The following is a 25290-nucleotide window of genomic DNA, read 5'->3' on the forward strand; positions in this document are numbered from 1 at the left end:
AGTGTGGTGTTGATAATGTTCTGAACCTGACTGCAGGGATTGTTGGCTGTGAATATACTAAAAAGCTTTGAATTTTACACTTATCAGGATGAATGGTACAATAGTGAATTATATCTCAATAAAGCTATTTAATCTTTATATGTAACATCACACCGATGTATTAGTTTCCTATGGCTGTTGGAACAAATCACCACAAATTTGGTGGCTTAAACAATACAAATTTATTCTCTCATGATTTTTGAGGGCAGACATCTGAAATCAGTTTCACAGGGCCAAAGGAAAGGTGTCTGCAGTCTGTGTTCTTTCTGGAGGCCCTGGGGGGAATGTTTTCTCCATCTTTGAAGTGCCTCACTCCAATCTCTGTTTCCATCATTACATGGTCTCTTATAAGGGCCCTTGTGATTACATTGGACTCACCTGGATAATCTCCCCGTCTCAAAATACTTCACTTAATCGCACCCGCAAAATTCCTTTTGCCATATAAGGCAACATTCACAGGTTCCAGGAAATGAGATATGAACATTTTGGGGATGGGGGTGGAATTATTAAGTTTACAATTGGGAAATTGGGGAGTGGGGGAAGGAAGAATTATTGTAAATGTTACGTCTAGAAATTGAAAAGAAAAATGGTTTTCTCTACTACACCCTACACTTCCAACACTTCCGTGATCAAATGTTTGGTGTTTTGTTTTGTTTTTTTCCTACAGCAACTCAGTTCTCTGACAGACACCGGGTGTTCTACAATTCAATTCAATTCTGACATTGTCTACCTTGAGTTAGCATCAGATTCCACAGGTTAAAGGCTCAGTCTCACAAGACTGCCCCTCACCTCACATACCAATCACAAGTAGTGGGTCCCCAGGTTACCCATACAGCTGACCGATGATTACAAGTCAAGGGCTCCCATGAGCCCCTTCTTGGGTTCTACGGTTTGCTACGACCACTCGCAGAAGTCAGAGAGACACTCACTCATACAGCAGTCCCCATTAATCTGCAGCTTCGCTTTCCGGGGTTTCAGTTATCCACGGCCCATCTCTCTGAAAATATTAAACAAAAAATTCCAGAAATAAGCAATTCATAAGTTTTAAATTGCAAGCCATCCTAAGTAGAGTGATGAAAACTCGCATCGTCCTGCTCCATCCCACCCCATGGGAATCATCCCTTTGTCCAGAGTCTCCACACGGTACACGCTCCCCGCCCATTAGTTACTTAGTAGCCAGTCTTGATGATCAGATAGACTGTCCATATCACAGTGCTTGTGTTCAAGTCACCCTTATTTGACTTAATAATAGCCCAAAGTGCACGAGCTGGCAATTTGGATATTCCCAAGAGAAGCTATAAATTGCTTCCTTTAAGTGACAAAGTGAGTACAGTACAGTATTTTGAGAGAGACCACATTCACCTAACTTTCATTGCAGTATATTATTATAATTGTTCTATTTTATTATTAATCATCGTTGTTCATCTCTTACTAAGCCTAATTTGTAAATTAAACTTTATCAAAGTATAGATGTATAAAAACAAAGATAGTATATATGGGGCTTGGTACTATCCATGGATTTAGGCGCTGACTGCGGGTCTTGGAACATGGTTCCCGTGGATAAAGGGGGACTACTGTATGTACCACTGGGTTGTTAGAAAGGATATGAGAACGAACAGGTGAACAGCCAGATGAAGGGGTTCGGGGGGCAAGGCATGTAGAAGGGCTGTGGGGCTCCACGCCTCTCTGGGTACACTGCCCTCCCCGCAGCTCTGTGTTCTTGTTCACCAGCCTGAAAGCTCCCCAGACCCCGGACTTGAGGGATTTTCATGGAGGCTTTGTCAGGTAGGCATGATGGATTATTAACTCAGTCTCCAGCTCCCCTCCTCTCCCCAGAGGAGGGGCGTGGGACCAAAAATTCCGAGTGCCTAATCATGGTTTGCTCTCTCTGGTGACCAGCTGCCATCCAAAAGCCTACTAAGAATTGCCTTGTTAGAACAAAAGACACTCTTATCATCCAGGAAATCCCAAAGGAGTTAGGAGCTCCAAGTGAGAAATCAGGTCAAAGACCGAACGCCACAACAAAAGATGCTCCTCAGAGCTCTATCGCTTCGGAAGTGACAAAGGTTTTAGGAGCTTCGTGCCAGGAACTGAGGATGAAGACCAACTATATATTATTTATTATACCCCAATATCACTGAAGTAGAAGCCCTGAAGAGACCAATAATCATCAAAGAAACTAAAAAACAATGATTTCCTTCAAACTCTTTCAGTATAGCTGGTTTTACTGGAGAGGCAACCAATGTGATCATGTTTTGGAAATTTATTTTGTACCCATTGACAAATGACCCTCCGAAAATCTTCAGCAAAGACTGTCCAGGCCTTGCTAACTTCCTACGCATGTACCCAGTTTCTTACCTGACCCTCCACTCTGCTAAGATGCCTCACAGACACCTCGCATTGGGCAGAGCCAAGGCTGAACATACCGTCTTCCCCACAACTAGTGACTTTATATGTGGTTTATTTTATTATTATTTTTTTTATCCTCACCTGAGGACATTTTTCCATTGTTTTTATTCAGGTAGAGTGGGAGGGAGAAAGAGGAAGAGAGAGAGAGAGAGAAACATCAACGTGAAAGGGACACATCGAGTGGCCGCCACCCACATAACCAACCAGGGCCGGGGACAAACTGCAACTGAGGCACACGCCCCCAGTGGGAACTGAACCCGGGTCTCTCTGGACCACAGGCCGATGTTCTAACCGCTGAGCCAAACCGGCCAAGGCTATATGTGGTTTCTTTATCAGTTCTTTTAATACACTATATTTTTTAAAAACCCAACCCATCTAACTTAAGCCAAAGACAATATATTGGTGATATATACATATATATAAAGTCCAAGGGAGAGAACGGCTTCAGACCGAGCTGTATTTAGTACTTAAAAGCGGTCACCAGGACTTTGCTGCTCTGTCTCTAGGCTTTGCCTGCCTTTGTGTGGGCTCCATCCTCAGGTGGGCACGCCCTTAGCGAATTCAAAATACCTGCAGCAGCATCACCAACACACACATCCACATTGTCTCACGAGGTCCCACAAAAGCTCTGAGTTCACACTGAGGGTACCAGCTGGGCTGCTGTCAGCAACCCTGACGTGTGGCTGGGAGAACAGGATGCACTAGTGCCCTCCTGGGACTGAAGGTGGAGTCAATGCCACCCAGGAAATCAGGGTTGAGATTGAGGACGGGGCTGCTCCTGGGTGGAAATTGGAACATAACTACCCAGAATATATGCCAAGCGACAGCGTGACAGCCACCTGTGTCCCTCCATCACCGTGAGCACCGCCGGTCTCAGTAAATGGTGCCGTTCACGTGCTCAAGCCAGAAACCTAGGAGACCATCGCTAGGTGCTCTTTCCCCTTCACATCCAGCACCGTCCTCTTACCACGTCTCTGATTCTTTCCCCAAGGCTTCTCTGTATTTTCAGTCACCACGCTAGCTCCAAGCTCCCAACATCTCTCTTCCGGATGCCACACTGGTATTTTAACTGGCCTCCCTGTATCCATCTGTAACTCACTCCAACACACGATCTACGCTGAATTAGAGGGATCTGAAAAACACTAACACCTGAACGTGACACTCTCGTCCTCTGTCTCTTCGATGACTCCCTGGCCTCAGAGCAGCTTGGCCTTGGGCAGCACCCCACCCTGAACCACACGGTATGGTTAACTACGCCTCCTGCAGTCCTTCGTGTGCCATTTTCTTTTTTTTCTTAAAAAAGAAATTTCATTACTGATTAAAAATAAATTAAATAAAATTTAAAAATAATAATAAAAAAAGAAATTTCATTACTGGAGATTTTCTGTAGCAACGTTATTCTTTTCTTCTTTAAAAAATTGTTTTTTCTTTATTCATTTTAGAGAGAGGAATAGAGAGAGAGAAACATCGATGAGCGAGAACATCAATTGGTCGCCTCCTGCATGCCCCCCACTGGGATTTGGACCACAACCTGGGCACATGCCCTGACCAGGAATCGAACAGGCAACCTCTTGGTGCATGGGTCAACTCTCAACCACCGAGCCACACTGGCCGAGCTAATGTGCCATTTCTCTCTTACCTATGGAAATTTCTCATATTGGAACTTCTGGCTACCCTGTCTGGTTGAAACTCGATTCCTCTAACCTAACCTGTCCACTAGCACATGATAAGCCCCTGTCTATCCTTCAGAACTCACTTAGACACCATAGTCCAGACACACATTTCTGATCTCCCTAGTCGGGAAAAGGGATCCCACCAGGCAACCACGGCACCGCCACTACCTCATCATAGTAGCTTCAGTACTGTACTATAACAACCTATGTATTTGTCAGAATCTTCTCCTGAATTGTAAATTTTGTGAGAGGAGTAAATGAGACTACCTTGTTCACTGTAGTATCCTCAGCAGTTATAGCCCAGTAGCAGTGTAATAGGTGCTTGGTAAATACTTGGTCAAATAATAGCTAATGTTTACTGAAAGCACTATTTTAAGTGCTTTACTTGGGTGGATTCATTTAATCCACAACCATTTAATGCAACTCCTTGTTTGCAGATGGGAAAACTGAGACACAGAGTTTTAAGTGAACTGCCAAGGTCATAGAGCTAAGGCTCACAGAAGAAGATGTAAACCCAGGCAGTGTGGCTGCAGAATACCAGTTTTCAACCACTATGTGTATTCTTAAGCGTGTCTGGTATTTTCATCGTAAGCATGTTTGCTGTAAACATCTTTTCCTCAGGCATTTCACCACAGACATTTGGGCCACACAACCAAATGGCCATAACGCAATTTTGCCCTAAAAGAAAAAATAACAAAAAATAAAAGCTGGACATTAAGAAGGATATAATGAAACAAACAAAAAATTAACAACAAAAAGTTTAAAGATTTTATTGCAAAACAATGAAAATACATTGTCTTTGAAGTCTTTCATTCATAGTATTCCACTTTTTTTTTTGGCTTGTTGATATGTCTCCTCTTTCTGCATCACTTTTTCTTTCTCATTACAATTTCCTCCTTCATTAAAGGAGGTATCAGTTTCCAGCTAAAGAATTGACAATGCTCTGGAAGACTGCTGTGAATTAGTAGTCAGTTCGCCATCACTTGGTAAACGTTTGGTTTCCACGGGTGGGCGGGATGACTGTGCTCACGAAGGATTTGCAAACTGATACGGTATCATTTTCTAGCCTAGCATGCAATCTGGCCTTACACGTAGCTTTGCAATCTGGCTTTATATGTGGTTACCGTCCACTATTTTATACAACCAGGTCTGCTCGTCCTGCTGGAGTCATTATGAGAGCTGAGGTTTATATAAAATACAAATGGGAGTCCTGCGAGAACTTCGTCCATGGAGAATGAAACCAAACGGACAGACTACATTCCAAATGTCCAGCAAACTGTCAACCAGCTAGTTTATCTTTTACAGTGAAATTGTCTTACTGCCAATTAGCTGTGTGGTGAAAACTTTTGTGGCAAACCTGTTTACAGCAAAAATGCTTAGGGTGAAAATACCTAGAACCATTCTTAAGGATAAGCAAGCATGCAGAAATGCTATCCTAGATATTTAGAGAAACACAAAATTGAGACGGGGAACACAGATACATAAAGTCACCGATGTAGTATTATATAATACAAGGCTTTCTCGCTTTTCAAACCCACAAACAGTAACAAAATCATTCTGTTTGGTGCAATGGCATTGGTTCACCGAGAAATATTTCAGTATAAAAATTCCTGAATTCAAATGTGTTTGTGACTCAATTACACAGTGGAGGTTGATATTTATGTTAAAAATGAAAAACAAAACCAACATGTTATTCTGGGCACTAAACCATGTTTAAAACTGCTGTCTTTATGTTTCTGACATCTTTCTCTATAACTGCTAACCTTTTCAACAGGATCAGCTCTTTGACATTTCTTAAGAATTTCCATACAAGGCTTATGTTTTTCTCCTTAAAAAACAAACAACAAAAAAGCACATCAGGACTGTCTTGTACTTGAGTCTATACATAATTAAAGTAAAGGAGATTTCACTTACCGTCTCCCAAATTAAGTTAAAACTTAAGGGAAACATTTTATAAACCTTTTTAATAACAAAAGTAGTTATCATTTAAGCATTATTGTCTGCTTAAAATGAGTTACTCCTTGATTACAAGAACATTTAACAATGCTTTAACTAGCTCCATTATAAGACTGTTCAACGTAGTTAATCAAAATATAGAGGGAGAAACCCACTTTGCATTATTCAACCGAAGAAGCGCTGCTGTTGGTATGTTTTGTGAGTCTCTGAACCCAGTTAAATGAGTTGTGATTAAAACAATACATTTTTTAGTGAGCAGAAACGCCTTTTGAAAGGAACAGTGGCCACTTGCTGGTGATAATCCAAAATGTTCTTGATTCTTAACATCTTTTGAATTTTTCTAACAAGTATAAAATAATATTGCAATTTGCTTACATTGGTGGAAAATGTTAAAATAATAGCCTGTATAAATATTCATAATAAGTGATAAGTGAGCAAGCTTGATATCCTCTTTGAAAATTGGACTGCTGCGTGAATTTAATGATGCTTAAATAACTTTCTTAGGGTAATAAATGTTAGATAGCCTGCAGAGGAAATATGTACAGTCGCCCTCCCCTTATCCGTGCAGTTCTTTCTAAGACTCCCAGTGAATGTCTAAAACCGCAGATGGTACTGAACCCTATATACACAGTTTTTCCTTGCACATACATATCTAAGATACAATTTAATCTATACATTAGGCACAGTAAGAGATTAACGATAACTGGTAATAAAATAGAACAATTATAACAATATACTATAACAAAAGTTATGTGAATGTGGCCTCTCTCAAAATATGTTATTGTATGGTATCACCTTTTCACTTAAAGGAAGTATTTTATTCACTTTGGCATATCCAAATTGCCAGCATCACTAACTCTTGTTTTTCAGAACCATTATTAAGTAAAATAAGGGTGACTTGAGCACAAGCACTGTGATACCAAAACAGTCAATCTGACAGCCTTCCAAGATCACTAGTAACTTGTGATCACAAGGGACTATCAGGCAGGTAGTGTATACAGTGTGGGTACGTGGGACAAAGGGATGAGTCACATTCTGGGCAGGAGGGAGCATGATTTTATTATGCTACTCAGAACAGAGTGTAATTTAAAACTTATGAATTGTTTATTTCTGAAGTTTTCCTTTTTTTAAAACTGTGGATAAGGGGGATTACTGTATAATCTTATTCTCTAAGAAGTATTTAAAATAGGTCAACCATTCAAGAATGAAAGAATGCTTACCTTTGGAATTGATGTGGATGACAATCTTTGAAGCAGTAATGAATATAATGAACCATTAAAAACATACTTATGAGTATAAACATCCCACTTGAAACTTTTTAGGAAAAGGTCACTTTGAAACAAATAAAAGGATGGACTTTAGAAATATTTAGTCATTTGAAAGAATATGTTTAAAAAATTTTGGTGAGTAGAGATTCACAGAACCAAGATTTAATAAAGAATGTTAGCAAAAATCATAATTCTCTTTCCCATTTTAAAAAATTAATTATTTCAAGGTTTTAGGTGCCCCATATATTTTTGTTTTAATAACTAGTTCCTAAACCTTTTGCTCATATGTAGCCCAAAGTTAAACTTTCATTCTATCTTATACAAATGTTTACAAATTATTAATTAAGAGAATTTCTAAGCATTATAAAATTACCACGTGGTCATTTCAACATGTATGAATGCAATATCTGAAAAATATCTAATTTCTTTCTGAATACATGATTGATTCCAAATAAAGAGTATTATTCTCTAAACCAAAACTGCAAATTCTCAGTAAAAATTAAAATGTTTTCCTAGGGAAAGAGAAAACAAAATGATCAAGAATAGTAACATATAATTTTAAATGTTACTGTCTATGAGTGTCAAACTTGGATAATTATTTCATCAACGGTGTTAGCTGAAAAGAAAATAATTTTGAGTAGTTACTGTAAAAGGTCAAATGGAAAACAAATTTCCTCTGTGTCAATAGGTTAACAAAATGTTATGCTTCCTGACTCTGTATAAAGAGGGCAACTCAGAGAACACTTGACCTGATTAGCTCATCAGTAGCCCATTAGGAGGTATTTCTTGGAAAGGAAATAGGGAACCCATTTGAACCATTATTTTGTTACTGACTTTATTGGGGTGGCACTGGTTAATGAAACCATACAGATTCTATAACACATCATCTGTATACTGCATTGAACGCTCACAGCCAAAAGCAAGTCTCTTTCCGTCCCCATTTGTCCCCTTTGCCTCTTCTACTCCCCCCACCCCCTTTCCCTCTGGCATCCACTATACTGCTGTCCATATCGACCTGGTTCTTTTTCCTTCTTAATCCCTTCACCTTTTCACCCAGCCCCCAACCCCCTCCCCTCTGACAGCTGTCAGTCTGTTCTATATGATTGTTTCTATTTTGTTTGTTAGTTTATTTTGTTCATTAGATTCCACATATAAGTAAAATCAGATGGTATTTTTCTTTCTCTGGCTGGTTTATTTCACTTAGCATAATGTTCTCCAGGTCCATCCATGCTGGAAAAAGGTAAGATATCTCCCTCCCCCCTTTTTTTATGGCCAAGTCACATCCTGCTGTGTACATGTACCACAGATTTTTTATCCACTCATTTATCGATGGGCACTTGGGCTGCTTCCAGATCTTGGCTATTATAAATAATGTTTCAGTGAAATATAGGTGCATATATTCTTTCAAATTAGTGTTTCAGGTTTCTTCAGATATATTCCCAGAAGTGGAATCTCTAGGTCATGAGGCAGTTCCATTTTTAATTTTTTGAGGGAACTCCATACTGTTTTCCACAGTGGCTGCACCAGTCTGCATTCTCACTGACGGTGCACAAGGGTTCCCTTTTCTCCACATCCTCACCAACACTTGTTGTTTCTTGATTTATTGATGGTAGACATTCTGACAGGTGTCAGGTGATATCTCACTATGGTTTCAATTTGCATTTCTCTAATGACCTAGTGATACGGAGCATCTTTTCATATGTCTATTGGCCATTTTTATGTCCTCTTTGGAGAAGTGTCTATTCAAGTCCTTTGCCCATTTTTTAATTGGGTTATTTGTTTCCTTGGTGTTGAGTTGTATAAGTTTTTTATAAATTTTGAAAATTAACCCCTTATCAGACATATCATTGGCGAACATGGTCTCCATTCAGTGGGTTGTGTTTTCATTTTGTTGATGGTCTCCTTTGCTGTGCAAAACCTTTTTAGCTTGATTAGTCTCATTTATTTATTTTTTTCATTTTATAATCTTCTTGAGTTTTGTATGCTACTGTGCAGCGGATGCTTAGCTAGTGGGCACTCGTGCAATTATTGAAATATCTGGAATTTAATGTACAATTTCAGAAACACGATGGCTTTTAGGTTCCATAAGAAACTAAAAGTGCAAAATACTGCCCTGGCTGATTTGGCTCAGTGGTTAGAGCATTGGCCTGCGGTCCAGAGAGACCTGGGTTCGGTTCCCGCTAAGGGCACGTACCTCAGTTGCAGTTCGTCCCCGGCCCTGGTTGGGTCGTGCTGGTGGCAGCCACTCGATGTGTCCTTTTCACATCAATGTTTCTCTCTCTCTCTCTCTTCCTCTCTCTCCCTCCTGCTCTATCTGAACAAAATGGGAAAATGTCCTCGGGTGAGGATAAAAAAAAAAAAAAAGACATATACAAGTATATAACTGTATACATCATTTGTGTAAATTATGGTTGGATATATTGAGTGAGTAGGAGAGAAAGAATACTATGTTATAAGAATGTATTTAATGTGTGTGCTTATCAACCCCCAACTAGGGTCTGAGTTTCTCAAGAATAGAAACTTTATACCCAAGTTCCAACATAGTGTCTGAAACACTGTAGGTTCAATAAATGTTTTCTGAACCTATGTTTCTATTGACTGGGTTTTCATAAATACTTTCAGATTAAATTTACCTTTCTTTCTTTTTTTTTTAATCCTCACCCGAGAATACTTTTTTCCATGTATCTTCAGATAGAATGAGATGGAGGGAGGGAGAGACAAACATTGACATGAGAGGGACACACCGATTGGTTGTCTCCCGCATGACCTCCAACCAGGGCCAGGGATAAACCACAACAGAGGTATGTGCCCTTGACCAGAATCAAACCCATAATTCATTTGTCTGCAGGCTGACACTCTAACTGCTGAGCCAAACTGGCCAGGGCAAATTTATCATTCTTAAAGTACTGTCAACAGGTATACCCACATGGTGTCTCAATCTTGCTTTAATTTTACTTATTTATACCCATTTCTCTACTTCTTTTAATGACTAAGAATTAATTAGAAGAACAAAAACACATCTAAACATTCACACTCTTACGTTTTCCTTGGGAATTTCCAATTGTGACTTCTTTTTATGCATTGTTAAAAATGCCTTTGTGCAAATCAAGGGCTAAGAGTTAAATATCTCCTTTATGATGTTTAGGTTATTTTAAAAAAGTATTTGCATACTTGAATGCTCCAGTTAAGCTGCTTTACCTTCATTGTATAGTAGATACTTACATTTCATTTCTTTGATTTTTTTCAATGGAATTCACTGCAAAAAAAAAAGTTATAAGTATAGTGACTGATAGCAGAGATAAAATCATTTTCATAAAGAATTTATATTAGGAGGAATATCCAATAATATTATAAAAGTCATAGATTCTGTAAGTACATAAAAAACATAACTTGAAAACAACTAAATATTAAGACAAAAGAGAAGTGGAAGAATAAAGAAAAGCTATAATGAAATAAATGAAGTCATATAAATATCTTCTACATTACTAGAAGAAAAAATTTAAATAGCAACAAAATTCCAGGGAAAAAAAAATGTTTACTTATGAAGTAGGTAAGCTAGAGAATGCTTCTAAAATAAAAGTAAAGGAACCCAAAAGATGAAAATGATAGATAAAAAAGACTCCGTTTCTAGAGAAATAATTGGAAGAAATGGAACAGAGGTGATAAATAAAGATATAATCAAATGAAAATTTTATTTATCTGGGGCAGGGAGGAAAGTCAAATCAGTAAACCAAAGAGACTTGTTGTGTGCCAAAAAAAAATTTTTTTTAAGTTGTCACCTCAAAACAGCTTAGTGATATTTTTAAACTACAAGAAAAAAGAAAGAATTTGGTAAGCATTCAGACACAACTTCCAGAAATGGCAGGTTAGGTTATTCATACCAACTCCAATTGCTAAAATTATTTTCTTAAGAACATCAAAAAGCTCAAAAGATAGTAGGAATGAAGATGCCAAGACAAACTTTAGAAGAAAGTAAATAGCTGGAAAAGTAAATAGCCACAAAGCTGCCTTTTCCCTGAGGACATCTGCTTCTGCAGATAAGACAGAGTTGCAATATCAAGAGACATGGAGCGTATATGTCAAAGTCCAGATCCCACCTGAACTGAGGAACCAAATAGGAAATAAAGCACATTAAACTGAAACTCTAAAGTAAGTAAATGCACCTTCATAACCACAATTGACATGCAGGGGATTTCATGTTGAGCAAAGGAGAAGGAGAAAAATAGAATGAAAAAAAAAAAAAAAAAAACTGTTTCTTAAAAATGGTAACCACAAATGAGCTCTTGCATAGATTTTCAGCCCTAACTCACATCAGTGGGGTGGTCTAGGAAACCTCAAGCTGTAAATTTAGTTTAAAGTGGTTCTGGACTGTTTATACTTCTGGGGCTCTGACAGGAACAAATGCAAATCCTAACTAAAAGAGAAAATTTCACCCTAAGCCTTAGGAAATTCCCACAAATAATTTTTCAAGGACAACTGGTAATACATAGTCAAAAATAACCAAGCCCACAGGGGAACATGATATCATGAGTTAAAACAGAAACACAAATAGCCAGCAAAAAGACATCCACAAAAATGCCCCATATTGGAATAATCAGACACATTATATAACAAGTAGTCTTTCAAGGTTTGAAGAAATAAGGTCAAGATTGAAAATATCTGAAAAGAATTGAAAGCTATAAAATGTAACCTACAAGATACAAGAAAAAACCTGAAAATACAATATCTAAATTTAAGAACTCAATTAAATATGTTTAGCAACAGATTGAACAAAGCAAAAGAGAGAATTACTGAAATGGAAAACAGACCATAAGAAGTCACCCAAAATGCAGCATAAAGAGAAAAGAAAATATGAAAGACAAATAGAGACAAAGGAAGATAAAGAAGGGCCAAGATTAATCTGATTAAAGGAGAGAAGAGATGTGTAACAAGGACAATATTTGAGAGATAAATAACTGATAATTTTCCAGAATTGAGGAAAGATAAAATCCACATTTTGAAAAAAAAAAACAAAAACACTGCAATAATCAACAGGTAAAATAGTTGCAACACAAATAATATCTATGTTGTATTAATATCTGAACAAAAACAAAAAATTCTAACAAAGCTATAAGAATTGAAAATTGGGATTGAAAAGACCTCGAAATAAAAATAGACAAAGGATATGAACAGGCACTTCACAGAGAAAGAAACTTGAATGGCCAAAAGATCATTAACTCAGCAGTAATCGGCAAAATACAAATTAAAATAGATACTAGTTTATGTTTACTACATTAGTAATCATTTTAAAAGTTTAACAAAATCGCCCTGGCCAGTTTGGCTCAGGGGTTAGTGCGTCGGCCTGTGGTCCAGAGAGACTTGGGTTCGGTTCCTGCTAAGGGCACATACCTCGGTTGCAGTTTGTCCCCCACCCTGGTTGGCCGTGCAGGTGGCAGCCACTCGATGTGTCCCTTTCACATCAATGTTTCTCTCTCTCTCCCTCCAACTCTATCTTGAAAAAAAAAATGGACAAAAATTTTCTCAGCTGAGGATAAAAAAAAAAAGTTTGACAAAATCAAGTGTTGAAAATATTGTGGGGAAATCAGTATTCTTTTTTTTTTTTTTTTTTGGTACATGCCCCTAGTGGGAACCGAACCTGGGACTCTCTGGTCTACAGGCCAATGCTCTGAGCCAAACCAGCCAGGGCAAAAATCAGTATTCTTTTACAATACTGATGGAAACATGAATTAGTACAGCCACTTAGAGAATTAATGTAACAGAATCTACTAAAACTAAAAATGCTCATACCCTTATAACCCCAAAATTCCAATTCTAGGACTCTTTCCTAAGGGAAAAAAAATCATTGCAGCATAAGAAAACATTCATATTTATTGCAATGTTATTCAAAATCGTGAAAAATTGAAAGAAAACTACAATAGAAGAATGTGATTGTGTATGCAGGTATCTGGTGGAATACTATGCAACAGTTGAAAGAGACTAATAAGATCTAAATGTTTCATCATGAATAGATCTGAAAAATATACTGTTGAGTGAAGAAGTAAATACATCTTTGAAAGCATAAGCATTAAACTCATTAATAGTCTGAGGTTGGAGTTTTGGAGTGGAGGCAAAAGGATTTTAGCTAATCTGTTGTATCCATTGTTTTCCAAAGTGAATGTACTCATTTTATTGTGTAATTAAAAATTAAAATTTTTAGAAAGTTGAGAAGGATTAAGCATGACAACAGAAAGTGTTTTTGCAAGAGTTTTCATCAATTGCTGTTTCAATTCAAAGTGCCGTCCCCTTTTTTCGCAACATCATAAAACTTAAGTCCATTACTGCTATCAGTTAACATACATTATTCTGTGCTCAAGGTCTTTGACTCAGTCTTAGTTAAAATAACAGTTGTAATGATAGCAATGAGTTTCAGTGCGATTTAATAAGAAACTTTGAGTTGTTAACACAAGTGCTTTTAAAAAGGCAAAGCATTGGGCTAGCCATTACCCTTTGTTTTCACTAGATACTAAAGGAGTTTAGAGAATATTTATATAACAGTTACCATAAAATTTAAATTAAACCTATACTTATTTTGTATCATGAATTTTAAATTGAATTTCTGCCTAAGTTTACAGAATAAGACAGTTTTCCTACAATATTCAAAGGTTTGTTTTAATAATTTCAAGGACTGTTGACTTACAAAATGTTGAGAACATAAATTCTTGTTATAGAAAACTGCATGTTTTAGAATGTCAGACCTAGAGAATTGTCTTTGTTCACATAAAACTGTAAACCATGCTTATTATATAGTTTGCATTTGCTCACTAAGTTTACAATAAACACTCCCGCTGACCCATTCCCCACTCCAGTCTTGTTACAATTAACTCAACCATACTGGATGGCTTCTTTTGGAGGATGAAAAAGTAAGTTGAAGACTCTTTCTTGCAGAACTTATTTTTGCAAGTAAATTAAATAAATGATTCAATCAGATTATTTTGAATAATGTATGAAGCAGGATCTTACTCAACGGCGTGTGATTTATCAGGAACTTAGTCACAGGCGTGGTGATCAACATCTTGCTTTTCCCTTTACAACAAAGGGAAATAAATTCCCCAACCTAGAAAGATTTACACATAAAGATAAACATAGGAAAAAAAGTACTACAGGAAAGCATGTAGTTTAAAAAGAAAATCTCTTGAGTGGAGAAGGTCTAACTAAAACCACAAAAGAAAAAAAAATAGATGAATTCAACTATGTATGAATAAAAAAGTCTAAATTGTCTAAATAAAGTCAAAGCACAAACAATAAACTGGAAGAAAACGTTCATAATTCAAGTTACAAAAAGCTAATTTCATAGAATGTATAAAGAACATATAAAAAATCAATACAAAAAGTGAGTAAAGGTCATGAACAGATAGTTGAGAAAGGAGTACAGAAGAAAATACAAATTCATTCTAAAATAAAAGAAAAACTACAATGAGATACTAATTTTCATTTAGCAGATGAGAAAATATTTTCACGTTTGATAAATACGAGGAAACGGGCACTCATATATTGAGGGGGGAATTTCACCTGTACAAGTCCGGTGGAGCCACTGCGCAATGTCAGTTAACATTTTAAATGCACAACATTGTCATTCCTATATTCTATTCTAGAATTATAATCCAGATATATTCAAATGATGAGCAATGAGGTAAATTCATTGTAGCATTTGCATCATTTACCTGTGCAAAGGACTTCAGAGCCAACTCTCTTCTTGATAGCAGAGGTTCTAAGAAGAGAAAAAAGGGCACAGGTTAGTAATTGAATATTGAATATTAACTCATCCCCAAAACAATTGGAGACATTTAAAGTGGTAGAATGGGAATTTGAACCAAAGCAGTCCGAGGCACATAGTTTTTATACTATGCATTTTTTTAGGTGACATTTACCTTTAAAGCCCCATTGCCTTTAGTAGTCTTTTCAGTCCAAAATCCAAATGTGTAGCACCTCTGTCTTAAAGTATTCTGCTCTCATGACAATTTCAGTGTCTGCTCCTTCATTCCAAAGAGAGAGAGCAAAGCATAATGGTCACACATTGGACCCTGGAGTCAAATTTCTAGGTTCAAATTCTGACCTTCCATACTTATTAGCTGTGTGACCATGGGCAAGTTACTCAACCTCTCTCTGTCTCAGTTTCCTAATGAGTAAAATAGAAATAATAACAGTATTTACCTCTTAGGATCATTGTAAAGATTAGATAAGCTCCTAAGTGAGTGAGTGCCTGCTTTATAGCATGGACTCAATGTTGGCCACTATCGTTATTAATAATAACAGTAGTGTCATAATGGATAATCATTATTATTACAGTCTTCTTATGTCTTTTCACACCCGCACGCATGCACACACACACACACACACAAACACAACCACCAGTTGCCCATTGCCCATGATACTGTATACTACAGAAAAATTTTATCTACAAATGGAATTAGAAAATACTATTTGTCGAACAAAATGGCAGGGGTTGGGAGATAATGATGCCCTGGGTAGTTTTAGAAAACAGAGATACAAGACAGAATACAGAAGACATTCACTCACTTTTAGTCCCCAGCCAATGAAAGCTCCCTGTTTCCAGATAGATAGCAGAAATGGGTAGAAAGTTCCTACTATTTACCAGCTCTACCCCACATTCCTCCTCAGGGCCCTTTCTACAATTCCATTATTGGAAATACCTCCTGGTATAGGCCAGATCTTTAGCTAATATGGCTAGGATTTAGCGCTACTATAATTTCATATTTCTTCTATTGTCTTCATTAATATTTAAAAGGGAATTGGGAAATAAGTCCGTCACACACACACACACACACACACACACACACACACACAGTGAGGAGGATATATAGGAGAATAAAGTTTTAACCTGAACATTTTCTCTAATGAACTAAATAGACACCTACAAAATTAGTTACAACTCAACATCCCTTCCCAGGAATACAGTAATGTCTACCCTCATGGAAATTCAATCTCCTGCTGACAATACAGAGCAAATCAATTGGAAAAAAAAAATTTTAGGTCTTGCAAAATGAAAAAGACAAAATAGGCACCTCTGAGAGAAGGATTTGAATATAAAAGTATGAAATGGATTGTAGAGAAAAGAGGCCCTTAAAATTTTTTGCAAAAAAATGACTGTACATGATCACACTAAGAAAAGTCAAAAACACAAAGAAGAAAATGCCATATTCTATGATCATACTCATTGTCAGAAAGTGTATGTCAAAAATATTTGATTCGTCTTGTTTTAAATCAATGCAGAGTTACAGGCTAAATTTTCTAATGTAAAATAAAATAAATTTATTTAGTGATTTCATTTTGTTTTCAAGATAATGCTCTAATGAAACCTTTATTCACTATTTAAACATTTTTTATCACTATTTCAAATGGATTCCTCTTCAAAGCAGCCTTGTTCTAGTACCCATTTCCACTGACCGTAAGGACTGCATAATGGAAGTAGAACCCAAGGACTTTCAAACACATACCTTAAGGTCCTACTCCTTGTTCTCAGTCAAGGAATCTCACCGAAAATAAAGAGTCTGCATTGTTTTTCTAAACCTCAGAAAACATAGAAAATTAAGTACATTGTGTTCAACCTTCTAACAATGTGTTCAACTTGACAATTTTAAATTATAACAAAGGCCTCAAAACCGTAACACTTGGATGGAACATCGTAAAGCTACTTTCCATTAAAATGGTTGTTACTATATATAGTTCAAATGTATATCTTAAATTTATGTGTTTGGAAAACTCAACACAGATTACAGGATTAGTGTTCGCTACAGCTTTCCGACTGGATCTAAGCCTACAGCAGAAATAAAGATTCTCCCCCCCCCCACACACACACACACACTATCACCATTAACATGAATAAAGAAGCTAAACAAATCCAGACTAGTTGCTTTGATTAAAACCATGAAGTCAGAGTGCGTTTTGCAGGACAGCTCTGTTGGGCTAACTCTACCTCTGGGGGCCAGACTTCATCCGTGTGTCTCTGATCCAGATCTCTCTCTCTGGTTGACAAAGTTTCAACATGGAAATGAGCGCGGGTCAACCTTCCTCAAGTCCTGAGGAAACGCAGGGCGAGTTTGTCCTTACAGCAAGTCATTTTTCAGACCTGAAAACAACCAGACTCCACGGCTTCTGGCCCAGTTCACTCTGCTCAGATTTCACGGTCTAGAATCCAACATCTTTGTCAAAAACACCTTCTTCAAGATTTAATAGCAATTCAACTGAAGCACTATGGCAGAGAAGTCATCAAGATTGGTTCCAATGTTCCTGTCTAAAAATCCATGACTGCCTGGCCAGTGTGGCTCAGTGGTCAAGTGTCAACCCATGCACCAAGGGGTTGCCAGTTTGATTCCCAGTCAGGGCACATGCCCAGGTTGTGGGCCTGATCCCCAGTGGGGGACATGGAGGAGGCAGCCAATTAATGTTCTCTCTCATCGATGTTTCTCTCTCTCTCCCTCTCCTTTCCTCTCTGTCTAAAAACAATAAACACATTTTTTTTTTCAATAAATAGAATAGAAATAAATAAATAAATAAGCCCTGGCTGGTTTTGCTCAGTGGTTAGAGCATCGCCCGTGGACCAGAGAGTCCCAGGTTCGGTTCCCACTAAGGGCACATACCTCGGTTGCGGTTCGTCTCCAGCTCCAGTTGGGGTCGTGTGGGTGGGAACCAGTCAATGTGTCTCTCTTATGTTGACATTTTCCCCTCTCTCTTCCTCCCTCCCTCCCTCCCTCCCTCCCACTCTATCTGAAGATAATGCAACAAGGTCCTCAGGTGAGGATTAAATAAATAAATAAAAATCCAGGACTAATATGGTAGAAGGTCATGAGTGAGACTAAAGAACCTAAGGCGAGCATGCTTAACCTGGGGCTCAGGAGTAAAAGTTGAGAGGTTCATAATCATGTGGGAGGGGAATTACACATTTTCTTTTTCACTACACTCTAACTTGACATTTCACTCAATTATAAATACAGGCAATAGATCAACGATATGAGCAGCATGTGTGATTGTGTCACCAACAGAAATCACAAATATTATCACACCACATTATATATAGCTGCTACAGGTATCTAAAAATATCCTTTATCCAATTTATCCAATTTCAAAATCACCGTAGTAGTTAAGGTGTTGCTAGAATTGCATGATTACCGTCTCTCGCTTGCAGATGCTCAGCATGCACCAGGCTAACCAGCTACTGAACAGCTGTGCACTTCCTGGCCCTTCAGCCACCGTGTTCCACGGCCTCACATTAAAGTCGCATGTTTTCACATACGGGACCCAGATCCATGCTGCTTTCCAGCATTCCCTTCTGCAATTACTGGTCAACCCCTGAGAGTTGAGCCAGAGACCACCTCAGAGTTTAATGTTCTCATTTCAGCTAAGCAACAGTAGTCTTTACACAAATACTGCATTTTTTTTCCCCCCGTTTTCTGTTCAGATAGAGAGGGAAGGAGAGAGAGAGAGAGAAACATCGACATGAAAGGGACACATGGAGTGGCTGCCACCCGCACGACCCAACCAGGGCCGGAGACAAACCGCAACGGAGGTACGTGCCCTTAGCGGGGACCGAACCCGGGTCTCTCTGGACCACAGGCCGATGCTCCAACCGCTGAGCCAAACCCGCCAGGGCACAAATACTGTCTTTCATGAATAAAATTAACTTTAATTTCACCATACTTTAAAGGCATTGTTGTATAATTTAATGTATTAATAAAGAAGTGCATATATGACTATACCATAATTTTAATATTTTGATAACTGTGTATAATGTTTTCTCTGTGATTCAATGTACAGGCATGCACAGCTGAATGATGAGGATGTTCTGAGAAGTGTGCTGTTAGGATTTCATTGCTGGGCTAGCATCACGGAGTGCGCTTACACGCCCCTGGATGGTACGGCCCGCACACCCACGCTCCATGGTACAGCGTACTGCTCCCAGCCTACACACCCATACAGCATGTCACTGTACTGAATACTGTAGGCAACTGTGACATAATGGTAAGTACTGGTATATCTGAAAATATGTAAACACAAAAAGGGTACAATAAAAATATAGTATTAAAGATAAAAAATGGGATACCTATATAGGGCACTTACCATGAATGAAACATGCAGGACTGGAAGTTGCTCTGCGTGATTCTGCGAGTGACGAGTGAATGTGGAAGCCTACTGCGCAGACATGACAGACACCGACACCCAGGCTGCAGGGTGGGGGTGGGCAAAGGGGGGGAATGGGGACATCTGTAATAGTGTCAACAATAAAAATAAAGTTTAAAAAACTATGAAGTAGAAAGGTAAATATTACTTAAAAATATTTTTCTTTCTTCAGGAATAAATTAACCTTAGCTTACTTTAACTTGTTACTTTATAAACATTTTAAGTTTTTTAAAAATTTTTACTCTTTTGTAACAACTTACTTTATTTAAAGCACACACTGTACAGCTGTCCAAAGGTATTTTTTTATATCCTTATTCTACAAGCCTTTTTCTATTTTAAAACATTTTTGTTTTACATTGTAAACTTCTTGTTAAATACCAAGACACACACACACACACTGGCCTGGGCCTACACAGCGTCAGGGTCATCAATATTACCACCTTCCACCTCTGCATTTTGTCCCACCACTGGGAGGTCTTCAGGGGCAATCACACAAATGAAGCTGTCATCTCCTATGATGACAGTGCCTTCTCCTGAAACACTTTCCGAAGGGCCTTCCTGAGCCTCCTCTGAGGGGGTGGCACTCTTTTCAGAAGTATGTCCCTGTTGTTGTTGTTTTTTCCATCATAGATTTGCTTGGAAGTAGATAATGTACCATAAACATTGCTCTCAATTAATAAAAACCTTTTGGTATTGGGGGTCCATGTTTCCAAACATTTTTAGGAGCTTGTTGAGGTCTGCAAAAGCTTCTGCTACACCCTTCACTATGAATTTCCTTGAGGATCCTTCTTCCTCTTCTTCCCTTGAAGTTTCCTTTTCTCTTTCCTATTCTTCAGCTGTACACTCCTATATCAGTTCCAAAACGTCACATTAATCAGCTCTTCGGAGGCCGCCTCCAGAAGCTCCTCAACGTCATCCGCATCCACACCCAGAGTGAAGTTCTTACCTGTCTCACCCACAGCCTTGTTGATTGTTGCAGCCTCTTCTTCATTCTTGGCAAATCTTTTGAAGTCATGATCAGACGTCTCAAGTGTCTTCTTCTATATGTCATTCATACTCTCCTTGGTGACATCACTCCAAGCCCGAGCAAGGTTCTTGATGCAGTCATACATGTTGTAACCCACCTAGAACTACATCAGTGACTTCTCAGAGTCTTCCTCAGTTGCAGCAAAGATTCTCCTCAAGTAATAGGTCTTAAAAGCGGCTATAAACTCCTTGATCCATTGGTTGGATCAACAAGGTGGTGTTTTGGGGGGAGAAACACCATTTTGATATGGGATGAAGATCACCAATAAAAGGAGGATGTCCACAAGCATTATCAACAACAAGCAAAATCTTGAAAGGCATGTTATTCCCCAAACATGGCATAGAAATTAAGGAGGACAGCTTCAAAGAGGAGCTGGGTCACCCATGACTTCCTATTGACCCTGTAACACACTGGCACTGTGGGCTTACTGATATGTTTGAAGGCTCTGGTATTCTCATTGTGCCAGATCACAAAGCACTCAGACTCACTGCTCACTTTCAAATTATTTAATAAATAATGATTTCTAAAGTGTTTAAATCACCCAGAGCTAGCAATAAATTCCACATAGTGGTCAAATCCAGCCTTTTCTTTCAACATGGCAAACTAACTTTCTACTTTGGTCGTGATTGTCATGGTGCTGAGAGAGATACACTTCTGTGTCTGGTCTACAATCCAGGTCATTAAAAGTTTTTCCCTGTCTGATACAGGCCTTTTTCAAATTTTCGTTAGTCTCATTGCAGTCAACAAAGTGGAGCCTTTAACAATTTTCAACACTTTACTCCTATACTTCAAGATCATAGCTATTGTGGAATGGGACATGCTTGACTGGCAAGCAATAACCATCGTTGATTTTCCACCTTCATAAAACTTAATCACTTTTAATTTTGTTTCCAGGTCAATCACTTGACATGGCCTCTTACTGGCAACATCAGCAGTGGATTTTGTATGCTTAGAGTCTAGGAGGAACCAAACAACACGAGATTAAATCAAGCACAAGAAAAAATGATGCAATCAAGAGACTTGATAAACACAAGCTATACAAAGTTGCTGCTGGCAAAACATAGCATTCTACACTGTTTTACAGCAAACTTTTTTATAAGTAGAAAGAGTACACTGAAAATAATGATGAAAAGTACAGGATAGTAAATACATAAACCAGTAACATTCATCATTGTCATTATCAAGTATTATGCACCCTACATAATTGTATGTGCTACACTTTTATATGACTGACAGCTTGATAGGTTTGTTTATACCAGCATCACCACAAACACGTGAGTAATGCATTGCACTACTACCTTATGATGGTAACAACGTGATGAGGTGATAGGCATTATTCAGCTCCATTATAGTCTATGGGACCAATGCCCTATGTGTAGTCCATAGTTGACCTCCAGATCATTTTGCAGTGCATAACCATATTTTATTTTATTCACTTAAACACACTATTCTGATAAGGGTTCCATAAGCTTCAACAGATGGTCAAAAGGACTCATGGCACTAAAAAGGTCAAGAGATGCTAACAGATCAAGGGCAAAACTACAGTCAAGGCAAAATGCACTTTTCTCTAGGAAATTGGGTCCTATAGATATAGTCAATTCATCTGATTTAGACCAAAATTTTTCATTGGAATTTCATATATAACTATCCTCCCACCTACATCAACTATAAGCACTAAACTTTTCAATCTGGCAAGTAATTGCTAAGAAGCCTTTTTTTTTTAAATTATCATTGCAAATGTTATTGGTGGGGTGCCTTCCTCATCCCTACCTGTTATCGGTGGAAGTGGAGTGCTTGAGATGTCACAAGAAAAGGAATTTCCTGAAACTCACATAGAAGGATGAGTGATCTTCTGTGGAATTAAATCCCTGGGTTTCCATTGTCCCATTTCCCTCCATCTCACCATGAAAAAAGTCCAGTTATGTCTTCAGCAGGGCTAAAATTAAGACCACTTCCCAGAGTCTCTGCTCCAAATTAAAGCACAGTCCAGTCCAGCATCCTGTGTGTGGAGTCCACATGGCCCTGGGCCAAGCAGCTGCTTAAGGTCACATGGCTATGGAAAGGGAGTACAGGTCACAAAAGAGAGCAAGAGCAAGAACAAGTAAGAAAATGAAAACTCTTTGTCTCAGGATTATAACCAGGAGTTTAACCAATTAACCCTTCAAGATTGTGGGCACTTGCAGTGGATTCACCCCTTTAACCAATTAGCTTTGTTTCTGGGTTAGATTGACAGGCAAGAACCTTTCCTATGCCATCCCAACTTCACTGTGCATGCACCCATCTCCCCCTTTGTTCGATCCCTTCCCCCAGTGATCTGCATAGAATGGGCCAGTGGTTCCCTGGGGAGAGTGTGAAGTTTAGCTTCCTGGTGAATCTGCCCAGATAACCATGCTTATAATGTCTAGCCTCCCCTTTGCTCTCCTCCTATTAGTAATGTTAGTAACTAGTTAATTATGACAATAACACAAGCACTATGAGCCAAGGAAGAAGTCCTAGAGACTATCTCACTTGAACTTCCTTTCCTAACCACCTTCATCATATTGTATAGAAATACCGACACTATATTCTTCCATCAATACAGAAATACACAAGATCCCTATCCATTCATGTTCAGTCATGCTCAACACAAGATAGTTTCATTGAATGCTGCCAAAACCATCAGGTCTCATGTTAAAGCATGCCCCCTTTTTAAAAGAGAAAGTATATAGCATGACGGATTTTGAGGCTCAGTTTATAAGGAGGTGATTCAAAGGAAAATTCATTGCTATTGTGTTTGCTGGATTTTTTTCCACCTAACATCACAGACTGGCCTTTCCTCACAACACAATGCACATGCCCTTGTTAGTCAGTAAAAAACCTTTCCCTCACTGACCTTTGATAAATTCTCCTGACCCCTCCTTTTCATGCCTCTTCCTCCTCTCCCTCTCAATAAACCTTAAATTGTGACTTAGAAAGTCCTGAATTGACTATAACACATTTTCCCATTTACATGAACATTTTGTTCATTTCTTCTTCATAATCGTCCCCTTATCAGAAACCTAATTCTCTAGAACACACTCATTTCACTTGCTCATTTCACTGGCATATATTGACTGTATAAAATGCGCCTCAAGAAATGATATTCAGGAGAGGAATACAAGATAAAATTTACATGGCCAAGCACTATGATGAGTGCTATAGCAGAGGATTGTTCAAAGTGCTATGGAAATACAAAGACTGGAGAGGCTGGCTCTGCTGGGGAAAGTCAGATTTGGTTCACAGAGAAGGTAATCCCGGAGACAGGTATTAAGGAAAGGGGCTTGAAAAACAGAACATACACTAAAATTGATGATATCATAGGAGGAACATTTTCTGTACTGCAAAAGACATGTTGGAAGAGATCCGAAATCATTCAGGGAGAGAAATCTTACATGAGAATCAAACTTAAACTAGTTAATTTGCAGTTAAACAGAGAAATAGAACTTAATGTTAATCTTGACCCACTCTTCTGGAAACCTCACTAAAATGGCATTAAAGGGATTTTTTAAGGTAGGAACAAACACACAGGTACAAAGAGAACAGCAGAAGAGATGAAAGCAGTACAAATTTGGAAACAAGACAGCAGACCGGAGAAAGTTAAAACCAACTGGCCATGAAGGAAGCCCAGAACTACACTAATTTGGACTGTAGAATCCAAGAGGGCCTCGGTAATTGGAATACTCAGGTATCCTACAGAGCAGGGTGTAGGTGGAGCAAAATATGGGTGAGCTAATTGAAAAGTCTGAATAAGAAGTAGTAAGATTCCTGGACCACCAGCTGGGTGACAGCTCTTCCCCAACTCTGGCAGAAGGATGAAGGCTTTCTTTTTTTTACTTATTGGAACAAGTAGACTCTGGACTTAAGAACACCAGGCTCATTGAAAACTGGAGTAAAATGTGTTACTAAAAGAAAAAAGAAGGGAAAATAATGGAAAGAACATACTGAAATGATGATATTTGGTAGCCCCTGTTCTTAACTTGGTTCCCAGAATACTGGCAGCCAGACTTTTACACTCTCAGGCAAGGGATTAAAGAATTTTGCTCTGGAAAAATTGACCCACTGGAGGGAAAAATAAATAAAAATTGTACATGTTATATGTTATATATATATATATATACACACACACACACACACACACACACACACAGGGGTTGGCAAAAGACATTTATAATTGTAATACAAATAAATAATACAAAAATAAACTCTGTGCTTTGTGTACTCTCAACTGTAAATTCACTTTTCCCCATTGCTGTATATCAGGAATTATCCCCCTAAAATGGCCCATTTCTATCATCCAAGCATGAAGTACATCATTGAAAACCCTCATACAAACAAACACACAGTTACAGAGCCTCTCAGCTCTCAAATATAATGGAACTACAAGATCACCAAACATTTGAGAAAATAATATAATACTAAAGAGAAGAACAAAAGCAAACAAAAGGCAGAGGAGACACTTGGAGGAAAAGAGCCAACACTGGAAACAGAGGAAAACTTCAAAAATATAATCAATATCTTACATAAGATGAGATACTGTATTAAAAAAAAAAAAAAACAAGGTGATAGAAAAAAATTCTTAGAAATTAAAAACATGATAGGATGGCCCTGACCGGTTTGGCTCAGCGGTTAGAGCATCAGCCCGCAGACCAAAGAGTCCTGTGTTGGGTTCCCGCTAAGGGCATGTACCTCGGTTGCAGTTTGTCCCCAGCCTCGGTTGGAGTCATGT

The 25290-nt window shown here is 38.3% G+C and overlaps 1 long non-coding RNA gene across 2 annotated transcripts; it reads right to left on the reverse strand.

Annotated features, from left to right (window-relative positions):
* Positions 1-10575: 10575 nt before the first annotated feature.
* Positions 10576-19554, reverse strand: LOC118624738. 2 transcript variants are annotated; one of them, XR_004958425.1, is made up of 4 exons: positions 19460-19554; positions 15253-15357; positions 15046-15092; positions 10576-10601 (listed from the first exon to the last, which is right to left on the reverse strand). It is a non-coding gene; the product is annotated as an uncharacterized LOC118624738 (long non-coding RNA). The 2 variants fall into 2 exon arrangements; XR_004958424.1 differs by lacking the exon at positions 10576-10601 and adding an exon at positions 14339-14438.
* Between the last annotated feature and the right edge of the window lie 5736 nt (positions 19555-25290).

This window comes from Molossus molossus, unplaced genomic scaffold (assembly GCF_014108415.1).
Source record: "Molossus molossus isolate mMolMol1 unplaced genomic scaffold, mMolMol1.p scaffold_m16_p_10, whole genome shotgun sequence".
NCBI classification, from domain to species: Eukaryota; Metazoa; Chordata; class Mammalia; order Chiroptera; family Molossidae; genus Molossus; species Molossus molossus.